Below are 25,525 nucleotides of genomic sequence, written 5' to 3'. Positions count from 1 at the left end.
TATAACTGGGATGGCCAATTCCACTCCAACTTCTAAATTTGCACCCAGGGTACACAATTCTTGAGAATTTATGTGTTTAGTCAAACGATAATGGACGATATATGTAAAAAGGAAGAGCAAAGCTTAAAATGTAAGACGACAGATTGGTTCAATAGGAAAAGGAACTTGACCCCTGGTGAATATAAGGCCCTGAACGATCTGAGTCAGAATTCTCTATTGTCACATGTGAGGCATATAAAGGGAGAAATCTCGTAATAATGCAAAGGTCTGACTACGAGCAACAAATTATTAGACAGTTAGAGGGCAAACAGTGTTATAAGAAAAATGATACCCAATCATATGGCGAAGGTGAAATCCATAATATTTGAGAAATTGAATATGTGGAATGAAACAGGGCTTATTACTGATCCAGATTATAAGGGTTTTAGAATTGAAAATTGCTGATTTCTTTTTATTTATGTACTACGTAAGATAAAAAAAACCAGTTACATTTCCTTCATTCTGAGGATAAGAAGTAATACTGAACACCTATCAGAATATGTGGGCCAATTTTTAAAATCGTTTGTGATGAATTTGAGTTCATAAATAAGGGATGCTACAGATGTTCTATAGAAACTAGAAGATGTGGTGCAGGATTACTCCATGTTATTTGTGTCTCTTTCTATTGTAGATTTATGCATATGAAAGGAATTCAGATGAGGGGAATTGGAACACTTTTTGATATCAAGGAATGCAGGTTTCTATGATTACTCGTAAATGTTAGTTGAAATGACTGATATAATTCTTACTAATAATTACGATATTTTTTATGGGGATTGGTAGCGGCAAATTCAGGGAACAACAATGAGCTCCAGGTTTGCTTCCTCATATGCAATTTTCCTCATGGGGTGGTTTCAGAGGAAGCATGCCTGGGCACCAGCAGCTGGAGAGTGGTCCCAATGTATACTTTTAGGGTCGCTTTATTGAAGATGTCCTTATTATTTGGACAGTAACAGAAGCCCAATTAAAGGAATATTTTGAGTACCTGAATCACAACAATTTCAATGTACAATCCACAATGTGCCATAATGAAAATAACATGACATTTTTGGATGTGGGACTTTATGTTGTGGGTGAAAAAGTTCATGGTAAATTGTACAGAAAACCAATGGGCACCAATAATATTTGAGGGTGGATAGTTTGCATCTTTGCTCTGTCATCAAGAGCATTCCAAATGGGGAAATGGTTAGGATTTTCTGCAAATGCATTGAAGGATGAAAGTTTTGACATTGTTATATCTAATTTAAGAAAGCGATTAAGTGCTAGAGGTTACAACGCAACCCTATTAGATCAAACAAAAAATAGAATTTGTAGAGTTGATAGAGGAACAATACTCAAGCGAAAATGGAAATGTATTGAACAAGAGAGGATAGCGCTACTTAGGACATTTAATATTGAACACAATGAAATACACAGAATATACATTGGTCACTCTTGTTGGGGGTACAAGGTCTTGAGGGAATTGTACTAAAGTATTTTATGTATGCTTAGATTGTAACACGTGTAAATTTGGGAAACATGGTTTGAAACTGTTTAGTTACAGTTATGTTAAACAGTGCTATAGTGATGCATTCATCAACTGTAACAGTACATTTGTTGTTTATTTTATTATATGTAAAAGTCCGAAAATCTGTGTTGGGGATACTGTAAGTACTCTTAACACCAGTATACAGGAACACAACAGGACAATAAAGAATGGTGATGTATGATATCCAATAGCGCAACATATCATGGAGTGGCATCCGGAAAATAGAGAGAGTCTATTTCATAGACTGCAAAGATTATTAATGGGACCACGGGGTGGGGAACCCAGGGGACTACCTACTACCTATGTCAAACGACGGCTAGAAGGATTAGCAGGCTATGAGCCTTGGATCATGGTTTTATTACTGAAAGTATATTACATCATTTCCTATGAGGTATAGAGACAGCGCACATAGCCCAGTGTGAGTTGAGAAGCAGGATATTTCACTGTGAAGTATTTGTTCCAATATGTAAGGAGGTATCCCTAGTAAGTTAAATATGCTCTGGAGCTTATGATATGGGAAAAGGAGGTAGCAATTTGTTATGGGTTAAAGTACTGTGGAAGATGCTATTGGTGATTATGAATGGATGCAAATGATTGATTACTTCGCTGTTGGAAGTAACCATACGACTAACAATAACCTGTGAAATAGAGATGGTTTGTAATAGTCACAGGTGATGCCAGTAAAGTTGCTATTATTAATCATAAGTTAGCACTGTAGTGTTTTGTAATAATTAAGTGATATGTCTTTGGTATAAGTGGATGTGCAATAAGTGAGTGTGCAAATAACAGGACTTAGTAACAGAAGTTAAGAGGACAGATGTGATCCTTTCATTTGATTTTCTGGTATGAAATATTGAGTTAAATGTGATTATAATTTCAATGCTACTTGTATTCTTACAAAATAAGGTATCCTGGCATCTGAAATACAGGTTAGTTGTCTAATTCTTTATGTCATTACTAATGGGTAGAACAAGTCCATGGAGGACAAAATGGCCTCCTATATTACCAAAGTCTATGAATCATAATATAATTAATGCTTCCCTTAAACTTTTGAGGGTGGAATTTAATAATCAAATTGCAGCTGATATATATTTCTCTGATTGAACAGTATTGTAACATCCAGGATATATGAGTGTATAATACTTGCAAGGTTATTGTTTTTAATTCCAAGATGGTGGGAAATTTGTACATGGGACTTAAAGTAACATTCTAATAGTTATGTCATAGTTAGGGGACTACGTAGTTACATAAGCTGGCAGAATTCAAAATAGACACTGGGACTATCGGGGAGAGCAACAGGCTGAAAGACAACCCAAACTTACCAAGGCAAATGATTGAAGTTATTATAGCTGCTAAATTCAGTTGCCACCCTTAGAACTAGATGCCTGAAAATAATATTTCTTTTGTGTATATACTTCAATAGGGCAGAGCTGGGTATGTGTTACCAAAGACTATTATGTAGGTCGGTAGCCAATAGGTGTTGTATATTGCCGCTCGGTTCCCTTTATGATTACTGTTATTATAGTGTCTTGGGTTTTATGGGTAATTTTGTATTGACTGCTCTGTTCCCTGTTATGATTAAGATGGTATGATGCATGCTTACATGCTTAATGTGAAAGCGGTTGACTCAGGAATTTTAAAGTAACAGTACCTCGCCTATGAACATGTGATGAATGTATTGGAAGTACCCCAATGAGACTTGTTAAGGAATGGAACAAAGTATGGGAGATATAGATTACATTACATTAATATAGGATTTGTAGATTGTCTGTATTGATCTGGGGTTACTAAAGTTTGTCCTTGATATTTGCCCACATGTTTTAGGCAATCCTGTTTACTGGACTCTAAAAGTGGCAGAAAATTGGTCCAGGATGCTATCCACAAGGGAATACTTTTGGAATTACGTGAGTACCGTTCCTAAAGTATAGGAGGTTGAGTGTAGAATAAGGTGGCAAGGTGGTTAATACATACAGAGATTTGTTAAAAAGGTTTTGAGATTTTCCAACCTCTGAAAAGCTACTGGTGTATCGATGGTGATTATGGATTATTTTGAAGTTGACTATAATATTGAGCTATGGGATATAAGCATTTTATGTTATTTATCCTTTATAATAATGCATATTTACTTTCATAAAGTATTGAACATTATGTAGTCATTTCATGGTAAGAATAATTGGAATGAAAAAGGTTCCTCTACCGATGTATATTGAAGCTTGATATTTTTTATAACGTGTAATAGATGTGCTATGGAGTGATATAATCAAATGTTTTTTTGATGTTGCTGAGGGGATGTGGGTAACAATGGGAAATAGTGGTTAATTGTAAAATTTGTTTTATATGTTCATTTACAGCACTGATGAAGTCCCTTATTGGGATCAAATGAGTTGGCTGGGCTGTTATTGTTTGTTTTTAAAGGAGAAGAAATTAAGAATGAAGGCTGAACTATATAATTTCTATACTGATGAGATTGGAGTTTCTTTATTGAATAACCTAGGATTGATGACCAGGCCTCAGCATCATGGACTTTTGAAATGGTTACTGTATTGTGTGAATTTGTTTGAGGAATGGTCATTCCCCCATGAGTACCATAGCTGGGTAATTGCTCAAGGGACTTGCCTTTTGTATATTAAACATTTACACTACATTACAGATAGTCTTAAAGCACAGAAACTGATTTTATTTTTTTACAAATGTGAACACTATCAGGGAACCTGTGCATACTATAACTTTTAGTCCTAAATATTTTAAATTGACGTATGTATGTTCCTAAGATCTTTGTGAAAGGAAAAAGTTTAAAAAATGTACTCTGTTTTTTTTACCATACTGGTACACTGATGACTGGCTGTTGTATCACTGGCATTGAAATGTGGGATACCATATTTGCTGACATGCCTGGACTATGGGCTTAAGACTAGTTGTCTTTGTTGGATGCCTGTGGCCTTGCGTCCCTTGTGAGGACTAAACTTGGACAGTGGTAATCAGTTTCCAATCTCAAGTACTTGCCCTTAATTGTCCTTAAGCCACAATTCGAGCGTCACTAATCTTGGGTTACTAACACTGACACTGTGGACAAATAATTTTTCATGACAGCCATTGTAAGACTGTTATTGGGTCACATCAGCCAATAGAATGAGCCTTAGGGATCTAAATGTGGGTCACCAACCTTAAATCACTAGCCTTATATTTATATTTTGCATTGCTTGGGCAAATAAGCCTTGTGACTGGCCATAAGACTCTAACTTTTGCTCATTACCTTTATGAGAGGCAGTAGGGGACAGGTATTAGATTTCCTAGATTGTCGAAAAGTACTCTCTCCTCCCATCTATGGAAATCAAACTTGCTCTCTAGAAGAGAAGCAACTCAACTGAAAATGTGAATCAAAACCATAAGTCATTGGTCGTTCATTCATCACAAGCAGAAAACAAAATAAAAACAAAGTTTTGTATATATCACAATATCAAGCTTCTACACAAAAAAATAATGAGCAAATTAAAGGTCAACAAAATGTAAAATAAATAGCACAAAATACTGACTAAACATGATGCTCGTATGCTACTGTACTACATCCTTTATTATTGAATAAGAGCATTTACCTGCGCAAACAAACGTGGGTCAAAAATGGAACACGTTTAAATCTTGACCACAATATTTAAAAACGTTGCAGTTTGCGAAGGTTGCAAAGTTTTTTGATAGAATCTCCAAAAGTGGGGTTTTGAGAGATGTTTTAAACACACCTTTCTTTGCATGATGTTGTCCTCAGATGTACATTTTGCAGCCTTTGCAAAGGTTCTAAAACTCTGAAAGTATTGAAAATTCCACAACACAAAGTTTGAGCAGCAAAACCTTTGCACATACGTTGTGTACAGGCTTCAGCAGATTCAGACCAGTAAAGTCCATGAAAGTTTCAATAAACTGCGGAAAGGTCAGTACGTTGTGTTATATCTTTAATCAGACTGATGTGCACAACATTCTAACACTGCTCAGAGACGTTTTTCAAGGGGTCTCCAAGCTTTTTTGTAATAGAAGGTATGTGTCCTCAATGCAGATCCTCCTAAGCTATCAATATTATTCTAGATGTAACAGTAACCACAGAACAAGCATTTGCAATGCAATGGGTCTCGCATTTGCTCAAGGTAGAGCTATTGGCGTTGCAAACTCCTAACTGGACTTTTCTTGCATGTACATTAAAAATGAAAAGGAACACAGTTTCACATAAGCGAGCCGACGGCTGCCATGAACATGAGTGTAAAGAAGACACACAAAAGGAAAAGTAAGTTCACTCACAGTCAAACATATAGGCAAAAGTGCAATTAGCCATGTAACAGGGGCGATAGCCAAGGCGGCAGTGGCGTAGCGTGGGGGGCACAGGGGGGGCGGCCGCACCGGGCGCAACATCTGGGGGGGGGGCGCGCTCGCACTCGCGAGTGCTAAAATCCACGGGTTAGGGGGCACAAATTACTTGCCTTGCCCCGGGTGCTGACAACCCACGCTACCCCACTGCAAGGCGGTAACCAAACCGCCCCAAGAAGGGACAAACGTAAAGCATTTGCCAATGATAACAAACGATTTTTGAACGAGTGAACGTGATGGGCGTGAGGTGGGCGTAGTTAAAAGCCCACATAGATAACTACACATTAGGAAAAGCAGCGCTTGCACGCTGCTATGCTCAACCTAAAAAAATACCTCCGAAAGCGCAAGCAGTGGAAGGTGGAACTTCAAAGTACTCAAAGAAATGACTAATTTGAAACTGTCCCCTTCTTGCTTGAGGAGCCATTAAGTGAACGCTGCTTAAAATCCACAAATAAAACTCAAATAAATTAGTTTTAAAGTTTGAACATTCAGCACAATATCCCTTGCCTTTATGCAACCAAATTCACTAGATTAACCATCTGCAAAGTCCACAATCTACCCACCTGCATGGGATGCAGTTGTACTCTTCTCACCACTTTGTTCAGTGATAACACGTTTTTAGTAATTCTTTCATGGGAATATTTTCATGAAGTTTCACGGTAATAAGAGAGGATATAGTCACAGGCCCTGACAACTAGAAACGTAAAGGAGAGAAAGTCCTATTGGCACTACAGCCATAGATGGATTTCGAATTTGACACATTCTGGTTTTGCAAGTAATGGAAACAGCTAATGTTGCAAACGGAGACGGTGACTCATGTTGGAATGCCTGACGTCCTGGCAGCAGTCAGGCACACCTGGTAAACTGCTGGGAAACTGTATATCCAGAGCCACACCCTGGCTGCAAGACTGCAGCAGGGGGTGGATTACTGCTGATGCACCCGAAGGCAAGAATGTGGCAACACAATCTAATCATTTAAAACTAAACGCCTAGAGAAGAAAGTGACATTCAAGATCCAAGGGCTCTGATCTGCCATCACAGGAAGCTACTAGTGTGAGAGGTTCACAAACAATACACCTTGCAACATCTCTAGACCGAAGGGGGGCAAAACATTAAAAAAAAAAAAAAGTATTTTAAAAAAGTGCTTGGTACCACTGTCTGGCAGCTATGTCGATGTGTATGTAAGAGGCATTACCTCCCGTCCCTCCCTCGCCTTCCTTTAAACCAATGAGGCTTCCTGCCTCCCACTAGACCCTCCCCTTCCCTTTTAAAAATCCCCCCCACCCCTACCCCCTCCTGTTCTTTTTGTCTAGCCCACGCTAGACTTTCCCTTTTCACTTACCTTCACGGCGGGGCCTGGAGGTCATCGTTGGATGCACTCCTCGGGAAGCGGAGCTCCGCGAGGTGTGCTTCGGCCGGGCGCGTCTTTTCTGAGCAGGCGGGGCTGCTCGTAAGACGCGTCCTGGGAGGCGGCTGACGGGGTCAGCCGGCTCTTGGTGGCTGGGGCGTTCAGTTCCGTTTTTTCTTCGCCGCGGAGCCGCGGAGGGATGCCGAAGAGTGTTTTTGGGTTTCTGTGCGGGTAAGACGGGCGTTCTGCCCGCATTTTGACTGATATTCTTGTTTTATCCTTTATTTGTATTGGTTCTGGGATATGGTTCCTGGGCCCTGTATATTTTATCTGTGGATGAGATCGTGCCTACAGATTCAGTTGATGGCCGGAATCCAGGTGCTAGAGCTCAGTGGCGAGGTCAAGTACCTTTGGTGCGGCAGGTTACCTGTGTACAGTGGTACGACTCCCGCCTACACCCTTAAAATGTCTTATGAGGATTATTTCTTCTTCCTCCTCAGAGGAGGGAGGTGCTGATGGCATTTCCACTCCTGGGAGCCCCCAGATTCAGGGTGGTGGTGCTGCGACCATCATGTCCAGGGAGGAGGTGCAGGAGGCTGTTTCCAGAGCTCTTCATGCGGGGATGGCCTGGCCTAGTGGGGCTAGGGCTACCCATTCTCCTGCAATTGCAGGGAAGTCCTCCTCTGAGAGTGTGGGAGGGGATGCTCCATCTACGTCCTCTGGGGGGTGATTTTGGCTCCTGGAAGGTGATGTGGGTTGTGATGGCACATGTACGGGACAATTTGGGGTTTCCTGTGTTTAGTCCCGCCAACGCTGGCTCTCACTTATTTCCACGATATCAGACGCTGTCTGAATTTTCCATGCCTTTTCGGGGACCTGTGAAGGATATGGTGTTTTGGGAGTGGGGATGTGGATATGGCTCAGATTCCACGGTTCATTCAGATACGTTCTTTACTTTAGGGTAAGGAAGTAAGGCCTCCCTCGGTCCTCCTGGTTTCACGTTTGGCTCCTCTGATTGGCAAAACAGCTGTCAATCCGGAGGATTGTGTGCCTGCTGATGCCAGGGCCCGTAGGGTGGACTCAGGGCTTAAGAGGGCTTTTGCGGCTGAGACTCTGGCTCTGAGGGCAGGTATTTCTTCTGCTTATGCGGCCCAGTCGTTGGTGCAGGACTTGGATGACCTGGCAGTGGCTGTTCAGGATGGGGCGGAGTGTTCGGAGCTCCTGGCTGGTATGGGGCAGCGGCCTGGTTGTTGGCAGATGTGTCTTCAGATGTGGTCCGTACTTCGGCTCTGGCTTCTGGGGCTTTGATTGGGGCTCGTAGGTCCCTCTGGTTGCGTTCCTGGAAGGCTGATTCAGGGGAGAAGGCGGCCTTGTTGAGACTGCCGTTTGAAGGCCGTAACCTATTTGGTGGGCATTTGCCGTCCATGCTTTCCAAGGCATTTAAGGAGAGGAAGCATGCCTTACCTTATAAAGGGGGTTCTTCTTCGGGTAAAGGGTGGAAGTATCGTTCCAGATCTTCTCCTACTAGGGATGCTAAATCCTTTTCATTCGGGAAACAACGTTTTCTGTCGCGTTTTTCGCCTAAGGAGTCTGCTCCTGCGACCCGGGGTGGTTTCAAGTCGGGGTCCTGACAATCACTGTGGGCCTGGCAGAGGGCTGGTTGGGGGAAGACTGTGTCACTTTCTGTCAGCTTGGGAGGACAGTGTAGACGATCATTGGGTAATAGACATTGTGACCGATGGTTATGTCATAGAATTTGTTGTGGTTCCTCCAGATTCAGGGGTACGTCCCACACCTCTGCCTTCAGGGGGGTCACGGAGAGGTGCATTGTTGAACGGAGTGCGAGACTTACTGGTCAAAGGGGCCATTTCCCGCGTTCCGCTAGACGAACGGGGTCAGGGCACTTATTCGGTCTTGTTTCTTGTACTGAAAGTTTCAGGGGGATTTCGGCCTGTGCTCAATCTAAAGGAGGTGAATACCTGGATCGGGACAGTGCATTTCCGCATGCTGTCCATTCAGACTATTTTTCCATTGATCAGACGTGTGGACTTTCTGGTGTCACTGGATCTGCAGGATGCTTACCTACACGTGCCTGTGGCAAGATCCTCTCAAAAGTTCCTGAGGTTTGCTGTGGATCGGGTGCACTGTCCGTTTTGTGTTCTGCCGTTCGGCCGCAAGACTTCTCCTCAGATTTTTTCGACGGTACTGGCCCCCCTGGTGGCTTTGCTACATTCAGAAGGGGTGTTTACTCATCCATGTCTGGACGACATTTGCTCCATTCTACCTCGCTGGCCCTATTTCGGAAGCAGGTTGCCCAAGTTCTGGTGTCCGGCAGTACCACGGTTTTTTTAATCAACGGGGGGCTATCGGTTTAGTCCTATCCCAGGATCTGAGTTTTCTGGGGTCTCAGTTTCGGACTCTTCTTGGCTTGGTGGCAGTGTCAGTGAAGAAGTTTGTGGTGCTCCGGTCCATGGTGTGGATGGTTGTGGTACAGACGGCCCTCCGTGCTTTTCTATGATTGCGGCTGCGAGGTCATTTGGTGGTTCTGCGGTGCTTGTTCGGGCAACGTAGTGGCCAGGGCTTATGTCATACTTCAAGGGGGGACCTGGTCTAGGGCTTTGTTCGGTCTGGCCTGGAAGATTTTTGTGTGGGCTCAGGAGTGGGTTTCTGCTCTCAGGGCTGCATACGTTAGGGCATTGTGTTACTTCCTCTCAACTTTTCTCCATCCTGAGTTCGCTGTTTCTTCATCTGGTTCGGCTCTGGGGTCTTCCAGTGCTGGATGTGTTCGCGTCCGAGAAAAACGCGTAGCTCGGTCACTTCGGCTCCCGGTTTTCGGTGTCCCCAAGCCTGGGAGGTGGACGGGATGTCGTGTCCTTGGCCGAGGGGCCTTTTTGTATGCGTTCCCGCCGTTTCAGCTACTCAGGCCTTTGCTGTTAGGGGTGCGGCTTCTGGGGGCCAGGGTTGTCCGGATTGCTCCCCATTGGCCTAGGGCGAATTGGTTCCCATTGCTGCGGCTGAGGGCATCCGGTCGGATGTGGCCTCTTCCTCTGTGTCCGTCTCCCCTGGAGTTTCCCGGCCTCTCGTTGAGGTCTTAGGGGAGGTTACACTTGACGGCCTGGGAATGGCCCGCCGAGGTTTGACGGGTCTGGGGGTGCCTGTGGCTTTAAGTTCTACTTTACTGGGTTCCAGGCGGCGTTCCACTTTACTTCCTTGGGGTAGGCTGTGGAAGGTTTTTTTCTTCTTGATGCTTGAGGCATGTATTGGATCCTACCGGCACGTCTCTCTTTGATGTGATGCAGGTCTTGCAGGACGGTGCACAGTTGTGGTTGTCTGGGGTGTGTCTGCTGGTACAGTGGGCGGCTATTCAGGTGTTTTGAGGTCCGTGGCGCAGCCTTCCGGTTAAGGGTCGTTTGTTGCCGGGATTTTTTCAGGGGCTTCTTCATTTGTTTCCTCGCCCTGTACGTTCTTTTCCTTCAGGGGATCTTTCTTTGGTATTGGAGGTTTTAACTGATTAACCTTTTGAACCTCTGAGGGACTGTGTTTACGTCTTCTTTCCTTAAGGACGTTCTTTTTGGTGGCCATTGCTTCGGCTCGCCGTTTAGTTGTATTGGGGGTCTTGGCCTGTTCCTTTCCTTTTTGGGAAGTTTTTCCGGATCGGGTGGTTCTGGTTCCGGTACCTTCTTTTATCCCGAAAGTCAATTCTTCTTTTCATGCTTGCCAGGAGGTCATCCTTCCTTCCTTTTGTCCGAATCCCGCTTTGGTGGAGGTGGTTCGTTTGCATTTGTTGGATGTACGCAGGGCTTTGTTGGAGTGCCTGAGGGTGGTGGCTCCTTTCCGTAAGGGTGATTCGCTTTTTGTAAATTTTGGGCCGGCCCGTAGCGGAGATGCCTTCCACGGCTTCCTTGAGTCGGGGGGTGAGATCATTGATTCTGTTTGTTTTTTTCCTTGATAGGGGTTGTTCCTCATCAAGGGGTTTGGGGTCGTTCTACCAGGGGTATGGCGGCTTGGGTGGCAGAGTCTCAGGGGATTTCAGTGGTGGTAATTTGCAGGGCCGCCACTTGGGCCTCGCCTTTGGCGTTCGTTCGCCATTCTGGCCGGTCGGACTTGGGTAGTTTGGAGTCGGTATTGGTTCACCGGGTCTTATCCTCTATGAAGTCTTAGGGGTGGGGTTTTGGTGGTCTTTGTGCATGATATTGAACTTCTTGCAACTCAGTGTCCGTCTCCTGTGTGCTTCTTGCTATGTCTCATTGGTTTAAAGGAAGGCAAGGGAGGGACGGGAGGTAATGCGTCCATTTTCTTGCGATAATGGCATTACTCCTAGTCCTACTCCCTCGCCTTCCTTTCCGTTCCCTCCCGCCCTCCCGGTACGGACTGTCTGAGTTGCTGCTTGGGCCTGGTTTTTGTACAGGAGGGGGTAGGGGTGGGGGGGGGTTTAAAAGGGAAGGGGAGGGTCTAGTGGGAGGCAGGAAGCCTCATTGGTTTAAAGGAAGGCGAGGGAGTAGGACTAGGAGTAATGCCATTATCGCAAGAAAATGGACGCAATACTATTAATAACACTGACACGGGAAAGGTGAATGGCTGAGTTGGCCCTTTTTTTCAGTTTTATATATCACATTCTTGGCCCAAATGCATCATGGCGCTTTAACTCAGCACCAGATGCATCACAGAAGGACAGGTTTCTTTTTTAAGGTACCGGTCTGTTAAGTGATGTGACCACAATCACAGGATATTGAGCAAACGCCGGGACTCGATCCTGGTTCCCCCAGGGCCAACGTCGGCTGCTCAGCCAGTTAGGACACACCAATTTAAAAGATTTAAACCTGTGACAGACAAAAGGCACACCGATCATTTAAAAAGATACGTGAACGCACGCCAGCATCTTAATGCTTGTCCACTTGTTGTCCATATGTCCAGACTCCTCACCTTCGGTGCGGACAGATCCCTGAAGCCCCCACAGATCACACAACACACGCATTGCGTGAGAAGCATCGCCCGTCGTGTCGAGCAGGATTTGCGGCCAGGCGTTGCTCCGGCCCACCCCGAAACAGTGGCCCACACCTTGCTTTAATAGCACTGGGTCTCCTGTCTAAAAAAAATATTTTAGGGTTGTAGCATCTCATCAGATGCTGTTACAGCTTTCATTCTGCTTGGAGGAATTACAGTTCAGATTAAATCAATCTCAAACTAACGAAGTGTGAGTATGTCTACATACAGATGCAGAGTCTCATCCTCCGCATACCAGCCTGACAGTGGAGCAGCGAGCAACAGTCCATCCTTGGTACATCGATTGTTTATTCGCCGATTATGTTACTAAAACTAGCCTCAGTAAGGCGAGGTGAGCAGCTATTTATTACATACACATGAGAGGTGAGAAATCATGCGAGAGGCTCTCTGGGAATTTGTCGTGGGGGCAGGATATGAAGCAGCAGTGCTTAATTTGTGCTTGTTGTTTCCGGTGCTGAGCACCGGCACTTATTTTTGAGGGCCGGGGCTTATTATTCTTCTGCCTCAAGCATTTGCTGCGAGCAAAAGACACATATGGGAAAGACGGAGGAAGTGAAAAACGAAAAAGCGTCACAAAGGGAGGAAGTAGAAAGCTGCAAGAATGAGCTGAAGGGGCAGGGAGTAGCTTTGTATGGATTGAAGAGGCCGGAGATGGCTTCAGGATTACGCCGCCTCAGTATTCCGTGTTCACACATTTAATTGCAGCAGACGCGTGTTTAAGAGGAGGGCTTTGAGCACCTGCACCTTTTTATTTACAAATTAAGCAGTGTGAAGGAGCAACCACACACGTACTTCTGCTCTGTCTGGAGTCACAGAAGCTTCCTGACCGGATAACCGCCATGAGAGAGAAAAGGAGCAGGAAACTCAGTGATGGGCAGACGGTAGTGGGAGCACGGCAACGCGAGTCGAGACAAGAGTAACGAGCCGACGGCCACCACGAGCATTAGCATGGAGACACACTCGCTCGCAGTCAAACATATAGGCAAAAGTTCAATTAGTGAGCAACATACGCTATATTATCAGCTGTGATCAACTCAGAAGAACAGGCATGGTTGCTAACAGTAAAGAAAAAAAATGTTATGTCAGTGTTAAATGCTTCTAGATGGGTAATGCAAAATAGATATAGCAGCAATGCCCCTTGAACTTATTTACTAAAATAGGTCGTAATCACACAACAGCATCTGATTTTTATCAGTAAAGAATCAACTTTAAACATATTCTGCAAATTCAAACATTTTTCTCCAAATAGCTTATGGATTCTTAAAATACACATAATCATGTCTCAAATACACATTTTCAATTTTAGTGTACATAGATTAATTGAACCAAGCTTCTAACCTAATTTACTAGGGTGCACAAAGGAGAGCTGCCTACAGGTAGATGGAGTGCTTCCAGTAGTTTACAAGCTGCTTTTTGTAGAAGTCTGGCCTAGATGTTTCTTTGAATGACCAGACAAATTAGTAACAAGGTAAATTTTCTCTCCTATGCTGTTATTTGTGGTTGTCTGACAATATGAGAAGTTTGGCAATATTCAAATAACATGGGTTCCCCAAAAAGTTATTTTTGCTAACACACATGGAGGATTTTACTGACATCTATGTTTTTCCAAAACAGATATGTCCCATGCTCCCATCACCCTACGAGGTTAGAAATATGTCAATATTATGTTTATTTCAACAGTTTCATATAGCAATGATGCAAGTGCAAAGTGTAGTAGTTTGCTGTACTATAGTGAAATAGACTTCCCTACATCCTCCCTTAAGGGGGAGGGTAGGGCTGAAGCCTAGTTTTATCCCTCCTTAAGGAACATTGAAATCAGAAGTTAGCCAGAATGTGCATTTCGTTTTGAGAAATGCATGTTTTAATTCATAAAACAGTCCTTAATTGCATGAATTAGTCAGATGAGTGATGGGCAACATGACCCTTCACTAGTATACTGGGTATCCATAGATATTTTAGGCAGGACCCAATAGGTGCTGGGGTTATCAAGTCTCCTCTGCCAATGGGAGGGCCCATTGATTGTTGAACTCTTGTGCAGAACTAGGTTTGTGTGTAGTTGCTGAACTATGAAAAAGGAATCCCCTCGCAGGCACTCATAGTCCTGAGGAAAATGAGTGTTTGTGGCAGGAAACCGCTAGGATTGCCTCGGTGTGTGACTCTTGCATGCATGAAGGGAAGTCCAAGCAGATGAGGTACCTGCACACTGTGGTTGCCACTATATGCAGTATGTGCGGGTGTTTACAGCTTATAATACTCCGCAAGATAAATACTATGAATGTCCTTATGTATTATACGTAAGTAGGAACATTCTAAGAGTAATTACAGGTTGGGCAGGAGTACTTTGGTGATCAGTGAGTGCTCCTAGGTGTGCAGTGACGTCCCCAGGACAATCAATGCGATATGAGTGTCATGAGATAGGTGACTGGACAAGCCTTGTACTTCCACAGGCCTTCAGGAACAGCGTCAGATGGTCAGATGACAGGCCTGTTCAGTGAGGCTATTGAGGTACAAGTACTCCCTGGAGAGCTGGCATTAGGACGTGACATGAAAGAGTACACAGGTATGCTGTTCAATACCATGGAAAAGGATCCCTCCTCATATTGTTGGACATCAGTTATGAATCTGTTGTAGACTTTGTAAATTGTAGATATTTAATATAAAGATGGGAGCTGTCTAGGTCCCTGAAGGTAGCTGGTAGCAGTCAACCCAGAGTGCAAGTCTGGGTGCCTCAATCCCATTTTGAGAGGGGTGGGGAGGGTTCAGCCACTGTGACAAGGCACTGGAGATGCAGTGTAGTCTGGGAGTCAGAGGCTCAGTTGCAGATGTTGTGACCATGATTGGTATCTACTGGGCTGCCACAACACGGGACTGCTGCAAAATCTGTGTGGATGAAGTTCAACACTTTGTTTTATCCAAGAGGGTGAGGGAGGGCTGTAGATGTTCTTTTTATGACTTTATTTTTTGGGGTTCTGTTCCAGAAATATGTGTGTTTCAAACCGATAATTTGCTTTGTGTAAGTTGGTCCTTTCGTTTTGTAGAGTCAAGTTTTATTTGTTCATTATTTGGGAACCACCTTTCCAGAAGAATGGGGTCAGGCAGTGATGTTACAAGTATTCACCATGTTTTTCTGATATGGCAACTTATTTAGTGGGCTTATTGGTCAGAAATGGGCATGGCAAAGGTAATTTTCTAAAATTAATTTTTCCTTATGGTAATTAGAAATGTAATTAGAAATGTGACTATTGAATTGGGGTTTTAATAACTGTTAAACCTGAAAGCCTTACGGTGGTCACCCTAAACTTTTTGCCTGCCTCCCTCCACTTTTTGACACCGTTTTTGCTGGTTTTAAGACTCTGCGCACTTTACCACTGCTAACCACTGCTAACCCCTACTAACCAGTGCTAAAGTGCATATACTCTCTCCCTTAAAACATGGTGACATTGGCTCATACCCAATTGGCTTATTTATTTTACTTATAAGTCCCTAGTAAAAGTGCACTACATGTGCCCAGATTAAATGCTACCAGTGGGCCTGCACCACTGATTGTGTCACCCACATAAGTAGCCCCTTAACCATGTCTCTGCAAGGCTTGTGTGTGCAGTTTCACTGCCAATTCGTCTTGGCATTTAAAAGTACTTGCCAAGCCTTAAACTCCCCTTTTTCTACATATAAGTCACCCCTAAGGTAAGCCCTAGGTAACCCATAGGCCAGGGTGCTATGTAGGGAAAAGGCAGGCCATGTCCTGTGTAGTTTATGTGTCCTGGTAGTGTAAAACTCCTAAATTCGTGTTACACTGCTGTGAGGCCTGCTCCTTTAATAGGCCAACATTAGGGCTACCCTCAGATACTGTTTGAGCAGTAGATTCTGATCTGAAAGGAGTAACAAGGTCGTATTTAGTATGGCCAGAATAGTAATACAAAATCCTGCTGACTGGTGAAGTTGAATTTAATATTATTATTTTAGAAATGCCTTACTATCCACATCTGGCTGGATTAGTTAACAGCTCCCTTGTGCATTTCACTTAGACAAACCCAAACACAGGATGCCCAGTCACACCTGCACACATCTGCATACTGAATGGGCCTTCCTAGGCTAGGAGGGTGAAGGGCTTGACACTTACATGTCAAAGGACAGTGGCCTGCCCTCACACAATGGACTGCCAAACCCCCTATTGGGACCCTGGCAGACAGGATGGAACTGAAAGGGGACCTTGTGCACTTCTAAGCTACTCTTTGAAGTCCCCCCACTTCAAAGGCACATTTGGGTATTTAAACCAGGTCTCTGACCCTACCAACTCAGACACTTCTTGACAAGATACCGACTGGGAAAGGAACTCTGAACCAGAAACTGCAACCTGCTAAGAGAAGCTGCCTTGCTGCCCAAAGGACTCACCTGACTGCTTTGCTGTAAAGGACTGCTGCCTTGCTGTTGCCCTGCTGCATTGCTGCCCTCTGGCTCTGCTGAGGAGTGCTCTCCAAGGGCTTGTATTGAGCTTGCCTCCTGTTTCCTGAAGTCTCAGGGCAAAAAAGTGACACACAGCCTGCCAGAATCGATGCACAGCCTGCCCTGCGGTGAGAAAATCACTGCATGCCAAACCGGAACAACTCAGCCTGGCTCCCCGAGTGGAGATCGATGCAGCGCCAGCGTTGTGACCGGCACTTCAATGTATGGCCCACTGGATATACGCATCGCCGATCCCGAACGATGCAGCCCAACTTCCTGCGAGAAGAATCGACGCAGCGCCTGCCATGCAACAGAAATTTCCCCACATCGCCCACCGGATTGTCACTGCTCCTGTGACTTCGTCCTGCACGCCCAGGATTTCTCTGCATCATCCCAGGGGCATCCAAATACCCCGCAACCCAAAGAGGATCCAAATCTGCGTGCTGGAAGTCGACGCAAAGCCCTTGTTGCATGAAAAAGCATCAATGCATCATCTGCGTGAGCCCGGAGAAACCGACGCACACCTCCCTGTTTTCCATGCACCTCCTCCTCTGCAGTCCTGTGCAGATAATTTAGACACAAACCAGGTACGTTGTGCTTGCAAGAGACACTTATTGCTTTTTAAGAACTAAACACTTTATTGATAATTTCAAAAGTGATATTTCAACTTGTATTTATCAAAACATGAGCATTTGGACCTTAATCTACTCAGATAAATATTCTATATTTTTCTAAACCTGTGTGGTGTATTTTTGTGGTGTTTATACTGTGTTATTGCATGATTTATTGCACAAATACCTTACACATTGCCTTCTAAGTTAATCCGCCTGATTGCTCAGTGCCAAGCTGCCAGAGGGTGGGCACAGGATAATTTGGATTGTGTGTGACTTACCCTGACTAGAGTGAGGGTCCTTGCTTGGACAGGAGGTAAACTGACTTCCAACCAAAGACCCCATTTCTAACAATAACTATAACTATAGTTGTATAATTATTTTTGTGGCTGGCCTAATTCTTGAGATACAGTATTAAAATTTGTTTCTGAACTCGGGTTTTCTACATAAGACAGCTAGTCCTTCCACAGTGAAAAAAGTGAAAAATATATTTTAGGTGCTAGTCACTGCAAGAACATGTTAACCCTAAATGTCTATACGTCCTACTTTCAAATACCTTGAAACCTACCTTGTGGGTATGAAAGTCTATATAGTGGTGTTCTATTATTATTTAAAACACAGTTTTTACCTGTCAGATTGAAAGCTGTCACCTTGACAGGTTGAATTGCAGTTTTTACTCTGCTACAGTCAGGCTCAGAAGCGATGTTTGCAATGCCACTGTAGCAGATGACACAATAGGTGCAGCAGGTAACTAGATGCATTTAACTTCCAGACCATGGGTACAATTTGTGCCATATATTATGGACTTATAGTCAAGGTTCCAAATAGACTTGTTTAAAGGAGGAGAATAGGCACTTTGCTAAAAGGGATAAAGTGCACAGAGCTCTAAAGCAAGCAAAAATATAGTGTCCATCAAAAGGTTAAATATTTGAAGTCACTACCCAGAAATGTGGATTTCCAACATGGATTCATAACAGAATTTCCCTTGTGTTTTCATAATACACACATTCAATCATACGGTTATCTTGGGGCTGAAAACCAGATGCTTATTGTTACCCAGCTCAAGTGTACTAATGTTATCAACCTCAAATAAAAGAAAGATTATGTTGACACAACAAGATCTGAACCTATAACCATGAAGTCAAACACAGGTGTCTGGAGTGGATACATTAGTCCATGTTGCCAATAAGACCTCTTTGCTACGTTATGAATAAATGTCTCCTTTTGGACACCCTTTAACATGATTATCACGCTCGACATTCTTTCTTCCACCAGTCGATCAACTAACATATTAACGGGGAGACCTATTAAAAATTAAGCAGCATATTTAAGGAAAATGGCGCTGCACCCAGTGCAGTGCCACTTTCCTTGTGCCCCTTAACGTCCCCCTACCTCCACCATGTGTAAGCCGTATCTAATATACGGTGCATCATGGCGCAGGGTAGAGGGCAATAGCATCCTTTTTATTGACGTTATTGATGTACTCTGCAGGAGTAGCGCCAAAATATTGGCGCTACTCCTGCCGAGTACATAGTGGCCCATTATAAATAAAAATAAAGAAAAAGTGCCTTAAAACTTAAAAACTGACTCATGGAAATTTCCTTGTGCCAGTTTTTCGGCCCCCCTAAAGGGGGAATGCCCCCTTTTGCATACATGATGCCTGGCGCAGGCATAATGTAGCGCAAAGGGTTACAAAGTGGCTCAATGCATGCATTGCGCCACTTTGTAAATATGGCGCAAGTATTTTGGCCTCGTTGTGCCACATTAGCGCAAAAAAAATGATGCTAATGTGGCACTAGGGTCTTATAACTATGCCCCGAAATTCCTAATTTTTTTATTAACCTATCCAGGTGGCATCCTCCGTCTTGGATCTGTAAGTAAAAAATCAAAGCAAATGGTCTACTCATCATTCCACTGGTGCAGACATATGGTATCACACATAAGCGTGCCATCTCATTGATGCTATTAATGGCAGTGATCGCATCATTGTACCCTTTTTTTTAGATACTGTACGGCATCTGGAAAATGCACTTTGCTCACTCCAGACTGTGTACTTGCATTTGCAAAGCCACTAGGTCACAAAGGTAAAAACTAATGGTTTTGTCATAGCTTGTTTCTTTTATATGTCTCCTTTCTTTCTCTCCTTCTCTTTTATGTAGCTACTCAGATAGTCCTGCAGGGTGGGCCCATTGACTATTGCCCCTCATTACATCTACAGTGTGTTGCATTCTATGTGGCCACAATTTCTAGGCTGTGCAGCCTTCTTGGAATGAAATTCTCATAGTATACCATTAGTTTACCATTCCAGGATAGACAACATATTTAGAAGTATTGAGTTAGCCACCATGGATTAGTACAGCAGAGGCTCACAATATACTTTAACATTCGAAGATGTAAGCATAGTGAAATATGTAGTGAGCAGCTGTTAGACCTGTCAGACTTAGGGTAGTCTTCTGCAATATGTTTGGTTCACTCCTCCTATTTTTGCTGAATTTGTTTTTGTTGGCCTTAGGACTCTGTGCACATTGCCACTGCTAACAAGTGCTAAAGTGCTTGTGCTCTCTAATTGGTTTATAAACAATTGGCACATTAAATGTACTTGTAAGTCCTTAGTAAAAGGGCCTGTAATTAAATGCTTCCAAGTGGAACCGGTAGCATTTATTGTGCCACCCACTTAAGTAGCACTACAGCATGTCTCAGGTCTGCCACTGTGGCCTATGCGTGCATCTTTTAACTGCCAATTCAACCTGTCAAAGTAGACCTGTAGTTTTATGTATTTGAAATTCACATGTCCTGGTAGTAAAAACTATTTGTTTTTAACTACTGTGGGGCCTGCCCCCCCTGTAGGATAACTTTGTGTTACTGTATTACATTTAATAATTGAAAACTTTCAATTAGGATCAGTACTAAGGCCATTGGGTGCTAAAAAATTGTAATTTAAAACCATCTTGAAAGGTAAAGTTGGATTTTCAGTTACTATTCAGAAAATGCCACTTCTAGAAAGTTGCCACTTTCTTGTCCTAAACATTTAGGCCCTCATTTTGACCCTGGCGGTCCGAAGACCGGCAAGGCCACTGTGGCAGTCTCACCACCGAAGGGCCAGCAGGGAAAACCAAACCGCTACATTATGAGTGTGGCAGGTTGGCCTCTGCCAACCGCCACATCCCCGCTTGTAGCGCCAGGGTGGTTGGACAGCCGGGCCGGAGATCAGCATCTCCAATCTCCAACCCGGCGGGCCACTGAAGACCGCCGGCGGTATCACTAGTCAGCTTTCTGCCAGGCTTTCCACGGCATTAGCACCGCCACAAAACCCTGGCAGAAAGGCTACCGGTGACAGGAAATTTATTTCCTGTTACCAGCAGACAACTCCCCCAAAACCGCCCGCAATCCCAGTACTCCCCATGCCCCCTTCCATACCAGCACCCTCCTCCCCCCTTCCAATACAACACCCCCTCCCACACCCCCCCTTCCGGTACAACACCCCCCTCCTCACCACCATTCCCCACATACACGCACACACACCCACATGCACACAACATACACTCATTCACCAACACTTACATACACGCTTTCACTCACAGGCATCCATACATGCATTCACTCACACGCATCCATACACACATTCACTCACACGCATCCATATATGCATTCACTCACACTCATCCATACACACATTCACTCACAAGTATCCATACACGCATTCACACAAACATTCAAACACGCACTCACAACAATCATACACGCATTCAAATACCTATACACACACACATACACACTTACATTCACGCATGCAGACAACACCCACTCACACACGCACACACAACACCCCCACCTTTCCACCCCCCTCCCCTGTCAGACCATCGACTTACCTTGTCTGGCGAGGAGGTCATCCGGCAGGCAACAGGAACAGGCACTTCCACCGCTGGCAGCGCCCCGCCATTAAGACACCGCCAGGTCGCAATATGGCTGGTGGAGTCCTTTTGGTGGGGCGGGGCTGGTGGTGGAACTGCCCCTGCGTCTCCGACCGCCAGCACAACAACTGGAGGATTTCCACCCAAATTGTGGTGGAAATCCTTCAGTACTCGTAATATGGTGGTCGGAAGACCTCCAGCACTGGTGGTCTTATGGCGCCTGTGGCCGCCGAAGTCATAATGAGTGCCTTAGTGCCTGTAGCCTTTATCCACATGAGATGGTGTAGCTGGCTGCTGGTCCTGATGTATTGCTCCCAGAATGTGAGACAATAGGTGTTGGCAGGATGGGCCATCTCTGTTAGGATGTGGGGGAGGAGCAGTTGCCTAACACACTTATACATCACAAAGGTCCTGCCCAGCATACTCAAAAAGCGTTTGGCACTTGTATTTTGTGTCAACAAATAAACTGGGGACAGGGCAAGGAGGAAGGGAATTTGTAATACATCTAATGGAGAAAACCTATAGAAACGTTGTGTACTTCAAATCTGGCAACAAGTATACAAATTCTACCCTCTGACCAAACTCTTCAGTATACGTCTGGACCTGTAGAATTGTCAGAAGAAGGACTGCTGTGCTGCAAAAAGGACTGCTACTGTGGTGCCCTATTATTCCACTGCCGTGTTGCCCTCCTGCCCAAGTAGAAAGGGCTAGATTGGCATCTTGACAACCAGGACCACTGTAGTGACTCCAAGGACTAGTTGGCTGGCCTCCTTGTTTGAGCCTCAGGGACAGAAAAGGCTTCACCCACCTTACAACCTGTGGCTGGAGTCTGCCTGCGGTATGTCTTTCCCCCCAAGTTGTGCCACCTCAGTCCTGGACCCTTGGAGTTTGGCCTGAAGTTGCTCTGCAAGCCCAACCCTGGTCACAGCATTACTAACGTAGCATGACCCATTGCCTTGCAGACCTGCATTGCTGAACTGGACCTCTGCAGCTCTTCAAAAACACTGCAATGTAGCGCATCCTTGACATAGGTCTTTGCATTGGAGTCCTGGAGCTTCCCAGACCTGTTGCTGCATGATGCCTCATCGACACTGGACTCTTCATCGAACCCACAGCTCCTCAGAACCGCTGCTGCGCAATTAATTCTCAAAGTGGGATCTCACAACAGTCCACTATCAGGATTTAACACACTTTGTTAAGCAGGTCTAATTTGGTCAAGTATGTGGCCTGCACACCATCCCAGTCGACCTGAACTTGTTACTTTGTTCCAGTCCAGAGTGAACAGATGACCACAGTTGGCGCTTTGTGCTTTTTGATGCTATTTTCATGTGAATCTTTCAAATTGCATATCTCTGGTTCTACTGATTTGATTGTTGTTGTTTTGATCTTAAATTATTTATTACATTTTTCTAAGTTGGTGTAGCACTTGTCTTGAAGTGCTGCATAGATACTTCATACATTGCTTCTAAGTTAAGCCTGATTGCTTTTGTGCGAATCTAACAGGAGTACCAAATTTGGGGTTTGCTTGTGGCTTCACCCCAACAAGGAATGTGGTAGTTGCATGAGTAGGGTTTCACTCCCTCGAAACAGTAACCCGATTACTTACAGCGGCTACCTTGGAATTCTATTTTGTTGCATAGTGTATATTTGTCTAATGCTCCAAAAGGACTAGCCAATGCTTCTAAATGTGGTAGCACTGTTGGTACTTTGAAGCAATGATGCATTATTTAGAATGTTAAGTTATGTTATGCTATGTTATGTTATGTTATATAAATTTGTGGAGTACACTGTCACCTGGGAGGGTATTCTGACACTGAGCAGGTGTGAATGTAGCCCAGTCTAAAGCCTAGTGGGGCTACTTGAAAACGCAGGCCTTCATTTTTCTTACAGAATTCAAGGCCTGAGGAGGAGCGTCTTCTGTGTAGCAGCAGGTTGTTCCTTTCTTTAAAAACAATGTAGGAGAAGGCTCAACCTTGGAATCTGATTTTTGGTATGTGTGGGATGTGTGCAAGTAAGAGTCTGGTTGAGTGGAGGTGTCAGGAAGATTTGTCAAAGCAGAAGCGATTGTTGAGGTATGTAGTGCCTTGAAAGAGAGAGTGTGGAGTTTGAATTGTGCTCAGTTGACTATCGGGAAACTAGTGGAGCTGATTCAGGTGTTGTGTAATGTTAGTGTGGTGTGGGAAGATGAGAGTGATTATGGCTTCTGAGTTCTGAAAAGTCTTCATCCTTCAAGGGAGGTTTTTGTTGATCCCCACACAGAGAGTGTTCCTGAAGACCAACTTGGTTGTGACCAGGGTGTGTGTGAAAGTTTTCCAGGTGCTGATTGGAAGCAATTTAAAACTTAGCATCTTTAGGACATGGAACCTTGAGGTGGTGACCAAGTTGTCTTAGGCAGTCATATCGGGGTTGCTGTCAATGATGATTTTAAGGCTTTTCGCACAAATGTTGGGGGTTTGACCAGCAGGCGGAGTCCCACTGTGTATTGATCTTCCCAAAGTTCATGATTTTGGTCATCAGTTTTCAGCTCCAGACAGTTGAATCTTTATCCAGTAGCCGATTTCAGACTGGGTACTCTGCATCTTGTCCATGCTGGACATAATGCGTTGAGTGTCATTGGGATAGCAGAGGACATTGATGTTGTGGGAGAAGATGATGTCAGCTAGAGGGATCATGTATGTGTTAAAGAGGCTCAGTGAGAATATTTTCTGAACTCTGCAAATATGGTCACAGGCATCCAAGGTTTACTGTGCCAGGGTGACTGTATGTCAGGAAGGAGCAGGTCTTTCAGAGTGCATGTCCTTGGATTCCGATACTATGCATGCATTGGGTAAGGATGGGGTGGGAGACTGTGTCCAATGCTGTGGACAGGTCCAGAGAGAATGAGTGCCACTATTTCACCTATGTCCGGAATCATGTGAATGTCATCCATGGTGGCAATGAGGGTAGAGTCTGTACCGTGGTGGATCTGAAACCAGACTGAGTGGTGCTGAGGCATTGTTGGTCGTTGAAGTATTTAGCAAGGCATCTAGTGACGATTTTCTCTAAGTTCTTGGTCACTGAAAAGATGGCCAGTGACCTCTTTGTTATCTTTTTTCTACTTCCATAATTTTAATTTATCTTCCATGTGCTTTAGGGAGTTTTTGTGTATGTATGCTTTATTGCACATGAGTAAATTGGTGAATTCAAGCATGAGTCAGTGACAGAATGAATGAAGGTATGTGTGCAAGGATGAGTTACAGGTTGCATGTATTCTTATAAAGTGGTGGCCGCTGGAAGGGGGGCATACATGCACCCATCTACATGCACACTGACTCACACCCACACGCTTTCACAGGTGTGCAAACATACACCCTCCATTCACAAGCACACATACACACACAAACACACACCCATTCACAGCACACACTCAAAAATGCGCATACATTCATACATACATATATGCATGCACACACTAAACATTAAAATAAAAATATCTTACCGGATGCAACAGAGATCTCGGCCTCAAGGCTGCTGCAGGACTGGTACTGCTGTCACCTCTTGTTGACTTTCCTTAACTCAGCCAAGAAGTCAGCAGTCCCTAATTCGTCACAGAGTGAGATATGGTCAGTGAGACTTGTTGACCACTCCTCACATTGTGACAAGGTGTTAATGATAGATGCTCGGCCTTGGGCACTTCAAGGCTTAATACTAAAATGCCCAGGTGCAAGGCTAAAAGTAACACTCCCCCTTGTCATGAGGGAAGGTACTTCCAGAACTTTGTCAGGCTGAAAAGGTCACACCCACAGAGTTGTGAGATCTTCAACCATGAAAAATTCCGCTGAGGCAACCAGGTGCCTGTGCATTTAGAGCATGTCTAACGCCTGGCTTCCTGACCTGAACATGAAGGGTATCTATCAGGCTGACCTTAGCTCATCCTTACAGATACTCTTCATGTCCGCCACAAGGTGAGGGGTGTGGCCCCACAGCCCTTAATGACGGGCTGCTCCTGATCTTAATATTGGCTCTTGTCATTGCCAGTCCTTGTTTACTGAAGATGCTATTGTCATAATGACGAGTGGTCTGAAGAGTAGCTTGAAAACGTGTATAAAAATTAGGAGTGGGTATAACTCGCAGAATTCAACTAATTCTGCTAACAGGTGGAAAGAGGCATGTTTCGTTGCTCATGCTGTGATTTTGTGCTGAAAGCAGGTACTGCACTGAAAAATCTATAGGCGGACGGCACCACACAATGAACCAGAGAGTACAACTACTTGACTTGATTTTGCTGCTGCGCATGTACATTTTGCTACGT

General features: G+C 44.3%; 1 protein-coding gene across 2 annotated transcripts in view; it reads right to left on the bottom strand.

The window, feature by feature from the left end:
• The window catches only part of LOC138287441 (C-type lectin galactose-binding isoform-like), a 115,990-nt gene that overhangs the window by 31,016 nt on the left and 59,449 nt on the right, over positions 1 to 25,525 (bottom strand). The window lies entirely within an intron of this gene.

The sequence above is a fragment of the Pleurodeles waltl genome, chromosome 4_1 (genome assembly GCF_031143425.1).
Source record: "Pleurodeles waltl isolate 20211129_DDA chromosome 4_1, aPleWal1.hap1.20221129, whole genome shotgun sequence".
Taxonomy (NCBI): Eukaryota; Metazoa; Chordata; class Amphibia; order Caudata; family Salamandridae; genus Pleurodeles; species Pleurodeles waltl.
Note: the sequence above shows the minus strand (reverse complement) of the source record. Positions and strands in the feature narration are given on the sequence as shown.